Raw genomic sequence first — 21373 nt, 5'->3', positions numbered from 1 at the left:
TGATTCATCTCGCCTTATAGACATTTACTAAATCAAGGTAGCCATGTAGTTAATTAAGCCTTTAAATGATTCTAAGCAAACATTCACACCATCTGTCGGTCCAACGATGAATTCATTATAGATATTTTTAACTGAAAATGTTTAAAAATGTATTGTCAGTACCATTGTTAATATAGAAACTTAATGATGTATATACAGTAGACATCTTATTCAATTTTCATTCCGTCATTATAAATATCAAATATTATAAAATGTAAAGTGTTTTTTTTCCAAAATTTATATCTGGTGGATTGTCAAAATCAGAATATTGAATTTATTTTAATACAAAATCGTTTTAACTTATTTCTAATATTTTTATACCTTGATATGTAGCACTGTATAGTGAATCTTAAGGTGCATTTTCATATCTTAATTATAAATACTGAATATTTTAGGAAAAAAACTGTTTTAAAATGATCAACGGATGTCATACGAATGATATTTCTATGTATTAATATATCAATGATTATTATAATTCAATTTACATTTTTCCATCGTTCAACCATGTAGACAACAGTCACTCAGCCCAGGTGATTCTGAAAAACCAAGTATTGAAGCTCTTAGACAGATTTCTTGAGAGGTGGTGTCTGAAATATATAAGTTTATGGAAAAAATGAAATTATTAAACTTAAAAAAATCATTTTATTGATATTAATTTAAAAAATTGTTTCTCAGACAATTGATTCATCTCACCTTATAGACATTTACTAGCTCAAGGTAGCCATGTAGTTAATTAAGCCTTTAAATGATTCCAAGCAAACATTCACACCATCTGTCGGTCCAACGATGAATTCATTATAGATATTTTTACCTGAAAATGTAAAAAAATGTATTGTCAGTACCATTGTTAATATAGAAACTTAATGATGTATATACAGTAGACATCTTATTCAATTTTCATTCCGTCATTATACACATCAAATATTATAAAATGTAAAGTGTTTTTTTTCCAAATTTTATATCTGGTGGATTGTCAAAATCAGAATATTGAATTTATTTTAATACAAAATCGTTTTAACTTATTTCTAATATTTTTATACCTTGATATGTAGCACTGTATAGTGCATCTTAAGGTGGATTTTCGTATCTTAATTATAAATACTGAATATTTTAGGAAAAAAACTGTTTTAAATGATCAACGGATGTCATTCAACTGATATATCTATGTATTAATATATCATTGATTATTATAATTTAATTTACATTTTTCCATCGTTCAACCATGTAGACAATAGTCACTCAGCCCAGGTGATTCTGAAAAACCAAGTATTGAAGCTCTTGGACAGATTTCTTGAGAGGTGGTGTCTGAAAAATATAATTTTAGGGAAAAAATGAAATTATTAAACTAAAAAAATCAATTTATGGATATTAATTTAAAAAATAGTTCCTCAGACAATTGATTCATCTCGCCTTATAGACATTTACTAAATCAAGGTAGCCATGTAGTTAATTAAGCCTTTAAATGATTTCAAGCAAACATTCACACCATCTGTTGATCCAATGATGAATTCATTATAGATATTTTTAACTGAAAATAAAAAAAAATGTATTGTCAGTACCATTGTTAATTTAGAAACTTAATGATGTATATACAGTAGACATCTTATTCAATTTTCATTCCGTCATTATAAATATCAAATATTATAAAATGTAAAGTGTTTTTTTCCAAATTTTATATCTGGTGGATTGTCAAAATCAGAATATTGAATTTATTTTAATACAAAATCGTTTTAACTTATTTCTAATAATTTTATACCTTGATATGTAGCACTGTATAGTGAATCTTAAGGTGGATTTTCATATCTTAATTATAAATACTGAATATTTTAGGAAAAAAACTGTTTTTAAATGATCAACGGATGTCATATGAATGATATTTCTATGTATTAATATATCATTGATTATTATAATTTAATTTACATTTTTCCATCGTTCAACCATGTAGACAATAGTCACTCAGCCCAGGTGATTCTGAAAAACCAAGTATTGAAGCTCTTGGACAGATTTCTTGAGAGGTGGTGTCAAAAAATATAATTTTAGGGAAAAAATGAAATTATTATACTAAAAAAATCAATTTATGGATATTAATTTAAAAAATAGTTCCTCAGACAATTGATTCATCTCACCTTATAGACATTTACTAGCTCAAGGTAGCCATGTAGTTAATTAAGCCTTTAAATGATTCCAAGCAAACATTCACACCATCTGTCGGTCCAATGATGAATTCATTATAGATATTTTTAACTGAAAATAAAAAAAAATGTATTGTCAGTACCATTGTTAATTTAGAAACTTAATGATGTATATACAGTAGACATCTTATTCAATTTTCATTCCGTCATTATAAATATCAAATATTATAAAATGTAAAGTGTTTTTTTTCCAAATTTTATATCTGGTGGATTGTCAAAATCAGAATATTGAATTTATTTTAATACAAAATCGTTTTAACTTATTTCTAATAATTTTATACCTTGATATGTAGCACTGTATAGTGAATCTTAAGGTGGATTTTCATATCTTAATTATAAATACTGAATATTTTAGGAAAAAAACTGTTTTTAAATGATCAACGGATGTCATATGAATGATATTTCTATGTATTAATATATCATTGATTATTATAATTTAATTTACATTTTTCCATCGTTCAACCATGTAGACAATAGTCACTCAGCCCAGGTGATTCTGAAAAACCAAGTATTGAAGCTCTTAGACAGATTTCTTGAGAGGTGGTATCTGAAAAATATAATTTTAGGGAAAAAATGAAATTATTAAACTAAAAAAATCAATTTATGGATATTAATTTAAAAAAATAGTTTCTCAGACAATTGATTCATCTCACCTTATAGACATTTACTAAATCAAGGTAGCCATGTAGTTAATTAAGCCTTTAAATGATTCCAAGCAAACATTCACACGTTCATTCTGTCGGTCCAATGATGAATTCATTATAGATATTTTTAACTGAAAATAAAAAAAAATGTATTGTCAGTACCATTGTTAATATAGAAAGTTAATAATGTATATACAGTAGACATCTTATTCAATTTTCATTCCGTCATTATAAATATCAAATATTATAAAATGTAAAGTGTTTTTTTTCCAAATTTTATATCTGGTGGATTGTCAAAATCAGAATATTGAATTTATTTTAATACAAAATCGTTTTAACTTATTTCTAATATTTTTATACCTTGATATGTAGCACTGTATAGTGAATCTTAAAGTGCATTTTCATATCTTAATTATAAATACTGAATATTTTAGGAAAAAAACTGTTTTTAAATGATCAACGGATGTCATACGAATGATATTTCTATGTATTAATATATCATTGATTATTATAATTTAATTTACATTTTTCCATCGTTCAACCATGTAGACAATAGTCACTCAGCCCAGGTGATTCTGAAAAACCAAGTATTGAAGCTCTTGGACAGATTTCTTGAGAGGTGGTGTCTGAAAAATATAATTTTAGGGAAAAAATGAAATTATTAAACTAAAAAAATCAATTTATGGATATTAATTTAAAAAATAGTTCCTCAGACAATTGATTCATCTCACCTGATAGACATTTACTAAATCAAGGTAGCCATGTAGTTAATTAAGCCTTTAAATGATTCCAAGCAAACATTCACACCATCTGTCGGTCCAACGATGAATTCCTTACAGATATTTTTAACTGAAAATGTAAAAAAATGTATTGTCAGTACCATTGTTAATATAGAAACTTAATGATGTATATACAGTAGACATCTTATTCAATTTTCATTCCGTCATTATAAATATCAAATATTATAAAATGTAAAGTGTTTCTTTTCCAAATTTTATATCTGGTGGATTGTCAAAATCAGAATATTGAATTTATTTTAATACAAAATCGTTTTAACTTATTTCTAATATTTTTATACCTTGATATGTAGCACTGTATAGTGAATCTTAAGGTGGATTTTCATATCTTAATTATAAATACTGAATATTTTAGGAAAAAAACTGTTTTTAAATAATCAACGGATGTCATACGAATGATATTTCTATGTATTAATATATCATTGATTATTATAATTTAATTTACATTTTTCCATCGTTCAACCATGTAGACAATAGTCACTCAGCCCAGGTGATTCTGAAAAACAATGTATTGAAGCTCTTGGACAGATTTCTTGAGAGGTGGTGTCTGAAAAATATAATTTTAGGGAAAAAATTAAATTATTAGACTAAAAAAATCAATTTATGGATATTAATTTAAAAAATAGTTCCTCAGACAATTGATTCATCTCACCTTATAGACATTTACTAAATCAAGGTAGCCATGTAGTTAATTAAGCCTTTAAATGATTCCAAGCAAACATTCACACCATCTGTCGGTCCAACGATGAATTCATTATAGATATTTTTAACTGAAAATGTAAAAAAATGTATTGTCAGTACCATTGTTAATATAGAAACTTAATGATGTATATACAGTAGACATCTTATTCAATTTTCATTCCGTCATTATAAATATCAAATATTATAAAATGTAAAGTGTTTTTTTTCCAAATTTTATATCCGGTGGATTGTCAAAATCAGAATATTGAATTTATTTTAATACAAAATCGTTTTAACTTATTTCTAATATATTTGTACCTTGATATGTAGCACTGTAAAGTAAATCTTAAGGTGCATTTTCATATCTTAATTATAAATACTGAATATTTTAGGAAAAAAACTGTTTTTAAATGATCAACGGATGTCATACGAATGATATTTCTATGTATTAATATATCATTGATTATTATAATTTAATTTACATTTTTCCATCGTTCAACCATGTAGACAATAGTCACTCAGCCTAGGTGATTCTGAAAAACCAAGTATTGAAGCTCTTGGACAGATTTCTTGAGAGGTGGTGTCTGAAAAATATAATTTTAGGGAAAAAATGAAATTATTAAACTAAAAAAATCAATTTATGGATATTAATTTAAAAAATAGTTCCTCAGACAATTGATTCATCTCACCTTATAGACATTTACTAAATCAAGGTAGCCATGTAGTTAATTAAGCCTTTAAATGATTCCAAGCAAACATTCACACCATCTGTCGGTCCAACGATGAATTCCTTACAGATATTTTTAACTGAAAATGTAAAAAAATGTATTGTCAGTACCATTGTTAATATAGAAACTTAATGATGTATATACAGTAGACATCTTATTCAATTTTCATTCCGTCATTATACACATCAAGTATTATAAAATGTAAAGTGTTTTTTTTCCAAATTTTATATCTGGTGGATTGTCAAAATCAGAATATTGAATTTATTTTAATACAAAATCGTTTTAACTTATTTCTAATATTTTTATACCTTGATATGTAGCACTGTATAGTGAATCTTAAGGTGCATTTTCATATCTTAATTATAAATACTGAATATTTTAGGAAAAAAACTGTTTTTAAATGATAAACGGATGTCATACGAATGATATTTCTATGTATTAATATATCATTGATTATTATAATTTAATTTACATTTTTCCATTGTTCAACCATGTAGACAATAGTCACTCAGCCCAGGTGATTCTGAAGAACCCAGTATTGAAGCTCTTGGACAGATTTCTTGAGAGGTGGTGTCTGAAAAATATAATTTTAGGGAAAAAATGAAAATATTAAACTAAAAAAATCATTATATGGATATTAATTTAAAAAAATAGTTTCTCAGACAATTGATTCATCTCACCTTATAGACATTTACTAAATCAAGGTAGCCATGTAGTTAATTAAGCCTTTAAATGATTCCAAGCAAACATTCACACCATCTGTCGGTCCAACGATGAATTCCTTACAGATATTTTTAACTGAAAATGTAAAAAAATGTATTGTCAGTACCATTGTTAATATAGAAACTTAATGATGTATATACAGTAGGCATCTTATTCAATTTTCATTCCGTCATTATAAATATCAAGTATTATAAAATGTAAAGTGTTTTTTTTCCAAATTTTATATCTGGTGGATTGTCAAAATCAGAATATTGAATTTATTTTAATACAAAATCGTTTTAACTTATTTCTAATATTTTTATACCTTGATATGTAGCACTGTATAGTGAATCTTAAGGTGGATTTTCATATCTTCATTATAAATACTGAATATTTTAGGAAAAAAACTGTTTTTAAATGATAAACGGATGTCATACGAATGATATTTCTATGTATTAATATATCATCGAATATTATAATTTAATTTACATTTTTCCATTGTTCAACCATGTAGACAATAGTCACTCAGCCCAGGTGATTCTGAAGAACCAAGTATTGAAGCTCTTGGACAGATTTCTTGAGAGGTGGTGTCTGAAAAATATAATTTTAGGGAAAAAATGAAATTATTAAACTAAAAAAATCATTATATGGATATTAATTTAAAAAAATAGTTTCTCAGACAATTGATTCATCTCACCTTATAGACATTTACTAGCTCAAGGTAGCCATGTAGTTAATTAAGCCTTTAAATGATTCCAAGCAAACATTCACACCATCTGTCGGTCCAACGATGAATTCATTATAGATATTTTTAACTGAAAATGTAAAAAAATGTATTGTCAGTACCATTGTTAATATAGAAACTTAATGATGTATATACAGTAGACATCTTATTCAATTTTCATTCCGTCATTATAAATATCAAATATTATAAAATGTAAAGTGTTTTTTTTCCAAATTTTATATCTGGTGGATTGTCAAAATCAGAATATTGAATTTATTTTAATACAAAATCGTTTTAACTTATTTCTAATATTTTTATACCTTGATATGTAGCACTGTATAGTGAATCTTAAGGTGGATTTTCATATCTTCATTATAAATACTGAATATTTTAGGAAAAAAACTGTTTTTAAATGATAAACGGATGTCATACGAATGATATTTCTATGTATTAATATATCATCGAATATTATAATTTAATTTACATTTTTCCATTGTTCAACCATGTAGACAATAGTCACTCAGCCCAGGTGATTCTGAAGAACCAAGTATTGAAGCTCTTGGACAGATTTCTTGAGAGGTGGTGTCTGAAAAATATAATTTTAGGGAAAAAATGAAATTATTAAACTAAAAAAATCATTATATGGATATTAATTTAAAAAAATAGTTTCTCAGACAATTGATTCATCTCACCTTATAGACATTTACTAGCTCAAGGTAGCCATGTAGTTAATTAAGCCTTTAAATGATTCCAAGCAAACATTCACACCATCTGTCGGTCCAACGATGAATTCATTATAGATATTTTTAACTGAAAATGTAAAAAAATGTATTGTCAGTACCATTGTTAATATAGAAACTTAATGATGTATATACAGTAGACATCTTATTCAATTTTCATTCCGTCATTATAAATATCAAATATTATAAAATGTAAAGTGTTTTTTTTCCAAATTTTATATCTGGTGGATTGTCAAAATCAGAATATTGAATTTATTTTAATACAAAATCGTTTTAACTTATTTCTAATATTTTTATACCTTGATATGTAGCACTGTATAGTGAATCTTAAGGTGGATTTTCATATCTTAATTATAAATACTGAATATTTTAGGAAAAAAACTGTTTTTAAATAATCAACGGATGTCATACGAATGATATTTCTATGTATTAATATATCATTGATTATTATAATTTAATTTACATTTTTCCATCGTTCAACCATGTAGACAATAGTCACTCAGCCCAGGTGATTCTGAAAAACAATGTATTGAAGCTCTTGGACAGATTTCTTGAGAGGTGGTGTCTGAAAAATATAATTTTAGGGAAAAAATGAAATTATTATACTAAAAAAATCAATTTATGGATATTAATTTAAAAAATAGTTCCTCAGACAATTGATTCATCTCACCTTATAGACATTTACTAAATCAAGGTAGCCATGTAGTTAATTAAGCCTTTAAATGATTCCAAGCAAACATTCACACCATCTGTCGGTCCAACGATGAATTCATTATAGATATTTTTAACTGAAAATGTTTAAAAATGTATTGTCAGTAACATTGTTAATATAGAAACTTAATGATGTATATACAGTAGACATCTTATTCAATTTTCATTCCGTCATTATAAATATCAAATATTATAAAATGTAAAGTGTTTTTTTTCCAAATTTTATATCTGGTGGATTGTCAAAATCAGAATATTGAATTTATTTTAATACAAAATCGTTTTAACTTATTTCTAATAATTTTATACCTTGATATGTAGCACTGTATAGTGAATCTTAAGGTGGATTTTCATATCTTAATTATAAATACTGAATATTTTAGGAAAAAAACTGTTTTTAAATGATCAACGGATGTCATATAAATGATATTTCTATGTATTAATATATCATTGATTATTATAATTTAATTTACATTTTTCCATCGTTCAACCATGTAGACAATAGTCACTCAGCCCAGGTGATTCTGAAAAACCAAGTATTGAAGCTCTTAGACAGATTTCTTGAGAGGTGGTATCTGAAAAATATAATTTTAGGGAAAAAATGAAATTATTAAACTAAAAAAATCAATTTATGGATATTAATTTAAAAAAATAGTTTCTCAGACAATTGATTCATCTCACCTTATAGACATTTACTAAATCAAGGTAGCCATGTAGTTAATTATGCCTTTAAATGATTCCAAGCAAACATTCACACCATCTGTCGGTCCAACGATGAATTCCTTACAGATATTTTTAACTGAAAATGTAAAAAAATGTATTGTCAGTACCATTGTTAATATAGAAACTTAATGATGTATATACAGTAGACATCTTATTCAATTTTCATTCCGTCATTATAAATATCAAGTATTATAAAATGTAAAGTGTTTTTTTTCCAAATTTTATATCTAGTGGATTGTCAAAATCAGAATATTGAATTTATTTTAATACAAAATCGTTTTAACTTATTTCTAATATTTTTATACCTTGATATGTAGCACTGTATAGTGAATCTTAAGGTGGATTTTCATATCTTCATTATAAATACTGAATATTTTAGGAAAAAAACTGTTTTTAAATGATAAACGGATGTCATACGAATGATATTTCTATGTATTAATATATCATCGAATATTATAATTTAATTTACATTTTTCCATCGTTCAACCATGTAGACAATAGTCACTCAGCCCAGGTGATTCTGAAGAACCAAGTATTGAAGCTCTTGGACAGATTTCTTGAGAGGTGGTGTCTGAAAAATATAATTTTAGGGAAAAAATTAAATTATTAGACTAAAAAAATCAATTTATGGATATTAATTTAAAAAATAGTTCCTCAGACAATTGATTCATCTCACCTTATAGACATTTACTAAATCAAGGTAGCCATGTAGTTAATTAAGCCTTTAAATGATTCCAAGCAAACATTCACACCATCTGTCAGTCCAACGATGAATTCATTATAGATATTTTTAACTGAAAATGTAAAAAAATGTATTGTCAGTACCATTGTTAATTTAGAAACTTAATGATGTATATACAGTAGACATCTTATTCAATTTTCATTCCGTCATTATAAATATCAAATATTATAAAATGTAAAGTGTTTTTTTTCCAAATTTTATATCTGGTGGATTGTCAAAATCAGAATATTGAATTTATTTTAATACAAAATCGTTTTAACTTATTTCTAATATTTTTATACCTTGATATGTAGCACTGTATAGTGAATCTTAAGGTGCATTTTCATATCTTAATTATAAATACTGAATATTTTAGGAAAAAAACTGTTTTTAAATAATCAACGGATGTCATTCGAATGATATTTCTATGTATTAATATATCATTGATTATTATAATTTAATTTACATTTTTCCATCGTTCAACCCATGTAGACAATAGTCACTCAGCCCAGGTGATTCTGAAAAACAATGTATTGAAGCTCTTGGACAGATTTCTTGAGAGGTGGTGTCTGAAAAATATAATTTTAGGGAAAAAATTAAATTATTAGACTAAAAAAATCAATTTATGGTTATTAATTTAAAAAATAGTTCCTCAGACAATTGATTCATCTCACCTTATAGACATTTACTAAATCAAGGTAGCCATGTAGTTAATTAAGCCTTTAAATGATTCCAAGCAAACATTCACACCATCTGTCGGTCCAACGATGAATTCATTATAGATATTTTTAACTGAAAATGTAAAAAAATGTATTGTCAGTACCATTGTTAATATAGAAACTTAATGATGTATATACAGTAGACATCTTATTCAATTTTCATTCCGTCATTATAAATATCAAGTATTATAAAATGTAAAGTGTTTTTTTTCCAAATTTTATATCTAGTGGATTGTCAAAATCAGAATATTGAATTTATTTTAATACAAAATCGTTTTAACTTATTTCTAATATTTTTATACCTTGATATGTAGCACTGTATAGTGAATCTTAAGGTGGATTTTCATATCTTCATTATAAATACTGAATATTTTAGGAAAAAAACTGTTTTTAAATGATAAACGGATGTCATACGAATGATATTTCTATGTATTAATATATCATCGAATATTATAATTTAATTTACATTTTTCCATTGTTCAACCATGTAGACAATAGTCACTCAGCCCAGGTGATTCTGAAGAACCAAGTATTGAAGCTCTTGGACAGATTTCTTGAGAGGTGGTGTCTGAAAAATATAATTTTAGGGAAAAAATGAAATTATTAAACTAAAAAAATCATTATATGGATATTAATTTAAAAAAATAGTTTCTCAGACAATTGATTCATCTCACCTTATAGACATTTACTAGCTCAAGGTAGCCATGTAGTTAATTAAGCCTTTAAATGATTCCAAGCAAACATTCACACCATCTGTCGGTCCAACGATGAATTCATTATAGATATTTTTAACTGAAAATGTAAAAAAATGTATTGTCAGTACCATTGTTAATATAGAAACTTAATGATGTATATACAGTAGACATCTTATTCAATTTTCATTCCGTCATTATAAATATCAAGTATTATAAAATGTAAAGTGTTTTTTTTCCAAATTTTATATCTAGTGGATTGTCAAAATCAGAATATTGAATTTATTTTAATACAAAATCGTTTTAACTTATTTCTAATATTTTTATACCTTGATATGTAGCACTGTATAGTGAATCTTAAGGTGGATTTTCATATCTTCATTATAAATACTGAATATTTTAGGAAAAAAACTGTTTTTAAATGATAAACGGATGTCATACGAATGATATTTCTATGTATTAATATATCATCGAATATTATAATTTAATTTACATTTTTCCATTGTTCAACCATGTAGACAATAGTCACTCAGCCCAGGTGATTCTGAAGAACCAAGTATTGAAGCTCTTGGACAGATTTCTTGAGAGGTGGTGTCTGAAAAATATAATTTAGGGAAAAAATGAAATTATTAAACTAAAAAAATCATTATATGGATATTAATTTAAAAAAATAGTTTCTCAGACAATTGATTCATCTCACCTTATAGACATTTACTAGCTCAAGGTAGCCATGTAGTTAATTAAGCCTTTAAATGATTCCAAGCAAACATTCACACCATCTGTCGGTCCAACGATGAATTCATTATAGATATTTTTAACTGAAAATGTAAAAAAATGTATTGTCAGTACCATTGTTAATATAGAAACTTAATGATGTATATACAGTAGACATCTTATTCAATTTTCATTCCGTCATTATAAATATCAAATATTATAAAATGTAAAGTGTTTTTTTTCCAAATTTTATATCTGGTGGATTGTCAAAATCAGAATATTGAATTTATTTTAATACAAAATCGTTTTAACTTATTTCTAATATTTTTATACCTTGATATGTAGCACTGTATAGTGAATCTTAAGGTGGATTTTCATATCTTAATTATAAATACTGAATATTTTAGGAAAAAAACTGTTTTTAAATAATCAACGGATGTCATACGAATGATATTTCTATGTATTAATATATATCATTGATTATTATAATTTAATTTACATTTTTCCATCGTTCAACCATGTAGACAATAGTCACTCAGCCCAGGTGATTCTGAAAAACCAAGTATTGAAGCTCTTGGACAGATTTCTTGAGAGGTGGTGTCTGAAAAATATAATTTTAGGGAAAAAATGAAATTATTAAACTTAAAAAAATCATTATATAGATATTAATTTAAAAAAATAGTTTCTCAGACAATTGATTCATCTCACCTTATAGACATTTACTAAATCAAGGTAGCCATGTAGTTAATTAAGCCTTTAAATGATTCCAAGCAAAAATTCACACCATCTGTTGTTCCAATGATGAATTCATTATAGATATTTTTAACTGAAAATGTAAAAAAATGTATTGTCAGTACCATTGTTAATTTAGAAACTTAATGATGTATATACAGTAGACATCTTATTCAATTTTCATTCCGTCATTATAAATATCAAAAATTATAAAATGTAAAGTGTTTTTTTTCCAAATTTTATATCTGGTGGATTGTCAAAATCAGAATATTGAATTTATTTTAATACAAAATCGTTTTAACTTATTTCTAATATATTTATACCTTGATATGTAGCACTGTATAGTGAATCTTAAGGTGCATTTTCATATCTTAATTATAAATACTGAATATTTTAGGAAAAAAACTGTTTTTAAATGATCAACGGATGTCATACGAATGATATTTCTATGTATTAATATATCATTGTTTATTATAATTTAATTTACATTTTTCCATCGTTCAACCATGTAGACAATAGTCACTCAGCCCAGGTGATTCTGAAAAACCAAGTATTGAAGCTCTTGGACAGATTTCTTGAGAGGTGGTGTCTGAAAAATATAATTTTAGGGAAAAAATGAAATTATTAAACTAAAAAAATCAATTTATGGATATTAATTTAAAAAAATAGTTTCTCAGACAATTGATTCATCTCACCTTATAGACATTTACTAAATCAAGGTAGCCATGTAGTTAATTAAGCCTTTAAATGATTCCAAGCAAACATTCACACCATCTGTCGGTCCAATGATGATTTCATTATAGATATTTTTAACTGAAAATGTAAAAAAATGTATTGTCAGTACCATTGTTAATATAGAAACTTAATGATGTATATACAGTAGACATCTTATTCAATTTTCATTCAGTCATTATAAATATCAAATATTATAAAATGTAAAGTGTTTTTTTTCCAAATTTTATATCTGGTGGATTGTCAAAATCAGAATATTGAATTTATTTGAATACAAAATCGTTTTAACTTATTTCTAATATTTTTATACCTTGATATGTAGCACTGTGTAGTGAATCTTAAGGTGCATTTTCATATCTTAATTATAAATACTGAATATTTTAGGAAAAAAACTGTTTTTAAATGATCAACGGGTGTCATTCGAATGATATTTCTATGTATTAATATATCATTGATTATTATAATTTAATTTACATTTTTCCATCGTTCAACTATGTAGACAATAGTCACTCAGCCCAGGTGATTCTGAAAAACCAAGTATTGAAGCTCTTGGACAGATTTCTTGAGAGGTGGTGTCAAAAAATATAATTTTAGGGAAAAAATGAAATTATTAAACTAAAAAAATCAATTTATGGATATTAATTTAAAAAATAGTTCCTCAGACAATTGATTCATCTCGCCTTATAGACATTTACTAAATCAAGGTAGCCATGTAGTTAATTAAGCCTTTAAATGATTCCAAGCAAACATTCACACCATCTGTCGGTCCAATGATGAATTCATTATAGATATTTTTAACTGAAAATGTAAAAAAATGTATTGTCAGTACCATTGTTAATTTAGAAACTTAATGATGTATATACAGTAGACATCTTATTCAATTTTCATTCCGTCATTATAAATATCAAATATTATAAAATGTAAAGTGTTTTTTTTCCAAATTTTATATCTGGTGGATTGTCAAAATCAGAATATTGAATTTATTTTAATACAAAATCGTTTTAACTTATTTCTAATAATTTTATACCTTGATATGTAGCACTGTATAGTGAATCTTAAGGTGCATTTTCATATCTTAATTATAAATACTGAATATTTTAGGAAAAAAACTGTTTTTAAATAATCAACGGATGTCATAAGAATGATATTTCTATGTATTAATATATCATTGATTATTATAATTTAATTTACATTTTTCCATCGTTCAACTATGTAGACAATAGTCACTCAGCCCAGGTGATTCTGAAAAACCAAGTATTGAAGCTCTTGGACAGATTTCTTGAGAGGTGGTGTCTGAAAAATATAATTTTAGGGAAAAAATGAAATTATTAAACTAAAAAAATCAATTTATGGATATTAATTTAAAAAATAGTTCCTCAGACAATTGATTCATCTCACCTTATAGACATTTACTAAATCAAGGTAGCCATGTAGTTAATTAAGCCTTTAAATGATTCCAAGCAAACATTCACACCATCTGTCGGTCCAATGATGAATTCATTATAGATATTTTTAACTGAAAATGTAAAAAAATGTATTGTCAGTACCATTGTTAATATAGAAACTTAATGATGTATATACAGTAGACATCTTATTCAATTTTCATTCCGTCATTATAAATATCAAGTATTATAAAATGTAAAGTGTTTTTTTTCCAAATTTTATATCTGGTGGATTGTCAAAATCAGAATATTGAATTTATTTTAATACAAAATCGTTTTAACTTATTTCTAATATTTTTATACCTTGATATGTAGCACTGTATAGTGAATCTTAAGGTGCATTTTCATATCTTAATTATAAATACTGAATATTTTAGGAAAAAAACTGTTTTTAAATGATCAACGGATGTCATACGAATGATATTTCTATGTATTAATATATCATTGATTATTATAATTTAATTTACATTTTTCCATCGTTCAACCATGTAGACAATAGTCACTCAGCCCAGGTGATTCTGAAGAAGCAAGTATTGAAGCTCTTGGACAGATTTCTTGAGAGGTGGTGTCTGAAAAATATAATTTTAGGGAAAAAATTAAATTATTAGACTAAAAAAATCAATTTATGGATATTAATTTATAAAATAGTTCCTCAGACAATTGATTCATCTCACCTTATAGACATTTACTAAATCAAGGTAGCCATGTAGTTAATTAAGCCTTTAAATGATTCCAAGCAAACATTCACACCATCTGTCGGTCCAACGATGAATTCATTATAGATATTTTTAACTGAAAATGTAAAAAAATGTATTGTCAGTACCATTGTTAATATAGAAACTTAATGATGTATATACAGTAGACATCTTATTCAATTTTCATTCCGTCATTATAAATATCAAATATTATAAAATGTAAAGTGTTTTTTTTCCAAATTTTATATCCGGTGGATTGTCAAAATCAGAATATTGAATTTATTTTAATACAAAATCGTTTTAACTTATTTCTAATATTTTTGTACCTTGATATGTAGCACTGTGTAGTGAATCTTAAGGTGCATTTTCATATCTTAATTATAAATACTGAATATTTTAGGAAAAAAACTGTTTTTAAATGATCAACGGGTGTCATTCGAATGATATTTCTATGTATTAATATATTATCGAATATTATAATTTAATTTACATTTTTCCATCGTTCAACCATGTAGACAATAGTCACTCAGCCCAGGTGATTCTGAAGAACCAAGTATTGAAGCTCTTGGACAGATTTCTTGAGCGGTGGTGTCTGAAAAATATAATTTTAGGGAAAAAATTAAATTATTAGACTAAAAAAATCAATTTATTGATATTAATTTAAAAAATTGTTTCTCAGACAATTGATTCATCTCACCTTATAGACATTTACTAGCTCAAGGTAGCCATGTAGTTAATTAAGCCTTTAAATGATTCCAAGCAAACATTCACACCATCTGTCGGTCCAACGATGAATTCATTATAGATATTTTTACCTGAAAATGTAAAAAAATGTATTGTCAGTACCATTGTTAATATAGAAACTTAATGATGTATATACAGTAGACATCTTATTCAATTTTCATTCCGTCATTATACACATCAAATATTATAAAATGTAAAGTGTTTTTTTTCCAAATTTTATATCTGGTGGATTGTCAAAATCAGAATATTGAATTTATTTTAATACAAAATCGTTTTAACTTATTTCTAATATTTTTATACCTTGATATGTAGCACTGTATAGTGCATCTTAAGGTGCATTTTCATATCTTAATTATAAATACTGAATATTTTAGGAAAAAAACTGTTTTTAAATGATCAACGGATGTCATACGAATGATATATCTATGTATTAATATATCATTGATTATTATAATTTAATTTACATTTTTCCATCGTTCAACCATGTAGACAATAGTCACTCAGCCCAGGTGATTCTGAAAAACCAAGTATTGAAGCTCTTGGACAGATTTCTTAAGAGGTGGTTTCTGAAAAATATAATTTTAGGGAAAAAATGAAATTATTAAACTAAAAAAATCAATTTATGGATATTAATTTAAAAAATAGTTCCTCAGACAATTGATTCATCTCACCTTATAGACATTTACTAAATCAAAGTAGCCATGTAGTTAATTAAGCCTTTAAATGATTCCAAGCAAACATTCACACCATCTGTCGGTCCAACGATGAATTCATTATAGATATTTTTAACTGAAAATGTTTAAAAATGTATTGTCAGTACCATTGTTAATATAGAAACTTAATGATGTATATACAGTAGACATCTTATTCAATTTTCATTCCGTCATTATAAATATCAAATATTATAAAATGTAAAGTGTTTTTTTTCCAAAATTTATATCTGGTGGATTGTCAAAATCAGAATATTGAATTTATTTTAATACAAAATCGTTTTAACTTATTTCTAATATTTTTATACCTTGATATGTAGCACTGTATAGTGAATCTTAAGGTGGATTTTCATATCTTCATTATAAATACTGAATATTTTAGGAAAAAAACTGTTTTTAAATGATAAACGGATGTCATACGAATGATATTTCTATGTATTAATATATCATCGAATATTATAATTTAATTTACATTTTTCCATTGTTCAACCATGTAGACAATAGTCACTCAGCCCAGGTGATTCTGAAGAACCAAGTATTGAAGCTCTTGGACAGATTTCTTGAGAGGTGGTGTCTGAAAAATATAATTTTAGGGAAAAAATGAAATTATTAAACTAAAAAAATCATTATATGGATATTAATTTAAAAAAATAGTTTCTCAGACAATTGATTCATCTCACCTTATAGACATTTACTAGCTCAAGGTAGCCATGTAGTTAATTAAGCCTTTAAATGATTCCAAGCAAACATTCACACCATCTGTCGGTCCAACGATGAATTCATTATAGATATTTTTAACTGAAAATGTAAAAAAATGTATTGTTAGTACCATTGTTAATATAGAAACTTAATGATGTATATACAGTAGACATCTTATTCAATTTTCATTCCGTCATTATAAATATCAAATATTATAAAATGTAAAGTGTTTTTTTTCCAAATTTTATATCTGGTGGATTGTCAAAATCAGAATATTGAATTTATTTTAATACAAAATCGTTTTAACTTATTTCTAATATTTTTATACCTTGATATGTAGCACTGTATAGTGAATCTTAAGGTGGATTTTCATATCTTCATTATAAATACTGAATATTTTAGGAAAAAAACTGTTTTTAAATAATCAACGGATGTCATACGAATGATATTTCTATGTATTAATATATCATTGATTATTATAATTTAATTTACATTTTTCCATCGTTCAACCATGTAGACAATAGTCACTCAGCCCAGGTGATTCTGAAAAACAATGTATTGAAGCTCTTGGACAGATTTCTTGAGAGGTGGTGTCTGAAAAATATAATTTTAGGGAAAAAATTAAATTATTAGACTAAAAAAATCAATTTATGGTTATTAATTTAAAAAATAGTTCCTCAGACAATTGATTCATCTCACCTTATAGACATTTACTAAATCAAGGTAGCCATGTAGTTAATTAAGCCTTTAAATGATTCCAAGCAAACATTCACACCATCTGTCGGTCCAACGATGAATTCATTATAGATATTTTTAACTGAAAATGTAAAAAAATGTATTGTCAGTACCATTGTTAATATAGAAACTTAATGATGTATATACAGTAGACATCTTATTCAATTTTCATTCCGTCATTATAAATATCAAATATTATAAAATGTAAAGTGTTTTTTTTCCAAATTTTATATCCGATGGATTGTCAAAATCAGAATATTGAATTTATTTTAATACAAAATCGTTTTAACTTATTTCTAATATATTTATACCTTGATATGTAGCACTGTATAGTGAATCTTAAGGTGCATTTTCATATCTTAATTATAAATACTGAATATTTTAGGAAAAAAACTGTTTTTAAATGATCAACGGATGTCATTCGAATGATATTTCTATGTATTAATATATCATTGATTATTATAATTTAATTTACATTTTTCCATCGTTCAACCATGTAGACAATAGTCACTCAGCCCAGGTGATTTTGAAAAACCAAGTATTGAAGTTCTTGGACAGATTTCTTGAGAGGTGGTATCTGAAAAATATAATTTTAGGGAAAAAATGAAATTATTAAACTAAAAAAATCAATTTATGGATATTAATTTAAAAAAATAGTTTCTCAGACAATTGATTCATCTCGCCTTATAGACATTTACTAAATCAAGGTAGCCATGTAGTTAATTAAGCCTTTAAATGATTCCAAGCAAACATTCACACAATCTGTCGGTCCAATGATGAATTCATTATAGATATTTTTAACTGAAAATAAAAAAAAATGTATTGTCAGTACCATTGTTAATATAGAAAGTTAATAATGTATATACAGTAGACATCTTATTCAATTTTCATTCCGTCATTATAAATATCAAATATTATAAAATGTAAAGTGTTTTTTTTCCAAATTTTATATCTGGTGGATTGTCAAAATCAGAATATTGAATTTATTTTAATACAAAATCGTTTTAACTTATTTCTAATATTTTTATACCTTGATATGTAGCACTGTATAGTGAATCTTAAGGTGGATTTTCATATCTTAATTATAAATACTGAATATTTTAGGAAAAAAACTGTTTTTAAATAATCAACGGATGTCATACGAATGATATTTCTATGTATTAATATATCATTGATTATTATAATTTAATTTACATTTTTCCATCGTTCAACCATGTAGACAATAGTCACTCAGCCCAGGTGATTCTGAAAAACCATGTATTGAAGCTCTTGGACAGATTTCTTGAGAGGTGGTGTCTGAAAAATATAATTTTAGGGAAAAAATGAAATTATTAAACTAAAAAAATCAATTTATGGATATTAATTTAAAAAATAGTTCCTCAGACAATTGATTCATCTCACCTTATAGACATTTACTAAATCAAGGTAGCCATGTAGTTAATTAAGCCTTTAAATGATTCCAAGCAAACATTCACACCATCTGTCGGTCCAACGATGAATTCCTTACAGATATTTTTAACTGAAAATGTAAAAAAATGTATTGTCAGTACCATTGTTAATATAGAAACTTAATGATGTATATACAGTAGACATCTTATTCAATTTTCATTCCTTCATTATAAATATCAAATATTATAAAATATAAAGTGTTTTTTTTTCTAAATTTTATATCTGGTGGATTGTCAAAATCAGAATATTGAATTTATTTTAATACAAAATCGTTTTAAACTTATTTTCTAATATTTTTATACCTTGATATGTAGCACTGTATAGTGAATCTTAAGGTGGATTTTCATATCTTAATTATAAATACTGAATATTTTAGGAAAAAAACTGTTTTTAAATGATCAACGGATGTCATACGAATGATATTTCTATGTATTAATATATCATTGATTATTATAATTTAATTTACATTTTTCCATCGTTCAACCATGTAGACAATAGTCACTCAGCCCAGGTGATTCTGAAAAACCAAGTATTGAAGCTCTTAGACAGATTTCTTGAGAGGTGGTGTCTGAAAAATATAATTTTAGGGAAAAAATTAAATTATTAGACTAAAAAAATCAATTTATGGATATTAATTTAAAAAATAGTTCCTCAGACAATTGATTCATCTCACCTTATAGACATTTACTAAATCAAGGTAGCCATGTAGTTAATTAAGCCTTTAAATGATTCCAAGCAAACATTCACACCATCTGTCGGTCCAACGATGAATTCCTTACAGATATTTTTAACTGAAAATGTAAAAAAATGTATTGTCAGTACCATTGTTAATATAGAAACTTAATGATGTATATACAGTAGACATCTTATTCAATTTTCATTCCGTCATTATAAATATCAAGTATTATAAAATGTAAAGTGTTTTTTTTCCAAATTTTATATCTAGTGGATTGTCAAAATCAGAATATTGAATTTATTTTAATACAAAATCGTTTTAACTTATTTCTAATATTTTTATACCTTGATATGTAGCACTGTATAGTGAATCTTAAGGTGGATTTTCATATCTTCATTATAAATACTGAATATTTTAGGAAAAAAACTGTTTTTAAATGATCAACGGATGTCATACGAATGATATTTCTATGTATTATTATATCATTCATTATTATAATTTAATTTACATTTTTCCATTGTTCAACCATGTAAACAAAAGTCACTCAGCCCAGGTGATTCTGAAAAACTAAGTATTGAAGTTCTTAGACAGATTTCTTGAGAGGTGGTGTCTGAAAAATATAATTTTAGGGAAAAATTGAAATTATTAAACTTAAAAAAATCATTATATAGATATTAATTTAAAAAAATAGTTTCTCAGACAATTGATTCATCTCACCTTATAGACATTTACTAAATCAAGGTAGCCATGTAGTTAATTAAGCCTTTAAATGATTCCAAGCAAAAATTCACACCATCTGTCGGTCCAATGATGAATTCATTATAGATATTTTTAACTGAAAATGTAAAAAAATGTATTGTCAGTACCATTGTTAATATAGAAACTTAATGATGTATATACAGTAGACATCTTATTCAATTTTCATTCCGTCATTATATATATCAAAAATTATAAAATGTAAAGTGTTTTTTTCCAAATTTTATATCTGGTGGATTGTCAAAATCAGAATATTGAATTTATTTTAATACAAAATCGTTTTAACATATTTCTAATATTTTTATACCTTGATATGTAGCACTGTATAGTGAATCTTAAGGTGCATTTTCATATCTTAATTATAAATACTGAATATTTTAGGAAAAAAACTGTTTTTAAATGATCAACGGATGTCATACGAATGATATTTCTATGTATTAATATATCATTGTTTATTATAATTTAATTTACATTTTTCC

General features: G+C 25.5%; 4 long non-coding RNA genes across 19 annotated transcripts; all 4 read right to left on the bottom strand.

Annotated features, from left to right (window-relative positions):
* Positions 1-35: 35 nt before the first annotated feature.
* LOC107885259 lies at positions 36-9872 on the bottom strand. 9 transcript variants are annotated; one of them, XR_003840165.1, is made up of 22 exons: positions 9355-9872; positions 9148-9249; positions 8637-8754; positions 8429-8530; positions 7918-8035; positions 7711-7812; positions 7200-7317; positions 6481-7093; positions 6109-6374; positions 5762-5879; positions 5554-5655; positions 5043-5160; positions 4836-4937; positions 4325-4442; positions 4118-4219; positions 3400-3724; positions 2885-3006; positions 2677-2778; positions 2166-2283; positions 733-1344; positions 525-626; positions 36-131 (listed from the first exon to the last, which is right to left on the bottom strand). It is a non-coding gene; the product is annotated as an uncharacterized LOC107885259 (long non-coding RNA). The 9 variants fall into 9 exon arrangements; XR_003840169.1 differs by having other exon boundaries at positions 2166-2778; positions 3400-3501; positions 3607-3724; XR_003840166.1 differs by having other exon boundaries at positions 2166-2778; positions 6481-6598; positions 6828-7093.
* Positions 9873-9875: 3 nt separating this feature from the next.
* Positions 9876-13047, bottom strand: LOC107885260. 4 transcript variants are annotated; one of them, XR_003840173.1, is made up of 10 exons: positions 12952-13047; positions 12744-12845; positions 12233-12350; positions 12024-12125; positions 11511-11628; positions 11140-11405; positions 10793-10910; positions 10585-10686; positions 10074-10191; positions 9876-9968 (listed from the first exon to the last, which is right to left on the bottom strand). It is a non-coding gene; the product is annotated as an uncharacterized LOC107885260 (long non-coding RNA). The 4 variants fall into 4 exon arrangements; XR_001680390.2 differs by having other exon boundaries at positions 10074-10686; XR_003840172.1 differs by having other exon boundaries at positions 10074-10686; positions 11304-11405.
* Positions 13048-14033: 986 nt separating this feature from the next.
* LOC107885261 lies at positions 14034-15703 on the bottom strand. Its single transcript, XR_001680391.2, has 5 exons — positions 15616-15703; positions 15105-15222; positions 14898-14999; positions 14387-14504; positions 14034-14281 (listed from the first exon to the last, which is right to left on the bottom strand). It is a non-coding gene; the product is annotated as an uncharacterized LOC107885261 (long non-coding RNA).
* A 600-nt stretch (positions 15704-16303) lies between these two features.
* On the bottom strand, positions 16304-21327 carry LOC115035000. Of its 5 annotated transcripts, XR_003840177.1 has the most exons (12): positions 20856-21327; positions 20483-20748; positions 20136-20253; positions 19929-20030; positions 19415-19532; positions 18489-19309; positions 17978-18095; positions 17771-17872; positions 17260-17377; positions 17052-17153; positions 16888-16948; positions 16304-16658 (listed from the first exon to the last, which is right to left on the bottom strand). It is a non-coding gene; the product is annotated as an uncharacterized LOC115035000 (long non-coding RNA). The 5 variants fall into 5 exon arrangements; XR_003840178.1 differs by having other exon boundaries at positions 16888-17153; positions 19765-20030; XR_003840179.1 differs by having other exon boundaries at positions 16888-17153; positions 17607-17872.
* Between the last annotated feature and the right edge of the window lie 46 nt (positions 21328-21373).

The sequence above is a fragment of the Acyrthosiphon pisum genome, unplaced genomic scaffold (assembly GCF_005508785.2).
Source record: "Acyrthosiphon pisum isolate AL4f unplaced genomic scaffold, pea_aphid_22Mar2018_4r6ur Scaffold_263;HRSCAF=675, whole genome shotgun sequence".
Classification (NCBI taxonomy): domain Eukaryota; kingdom Metazoa; phylum Arthropoda; class Insecta; order Hemiptera; family Aphididae; genus Acyrthosiphon; species Acyrthosiphon pisum.
The sequence above is the reverse complement of the archived record's forward strand: the minus strand, read 5'-3'. Positions and strand labels throughout refer to the sequence as shown.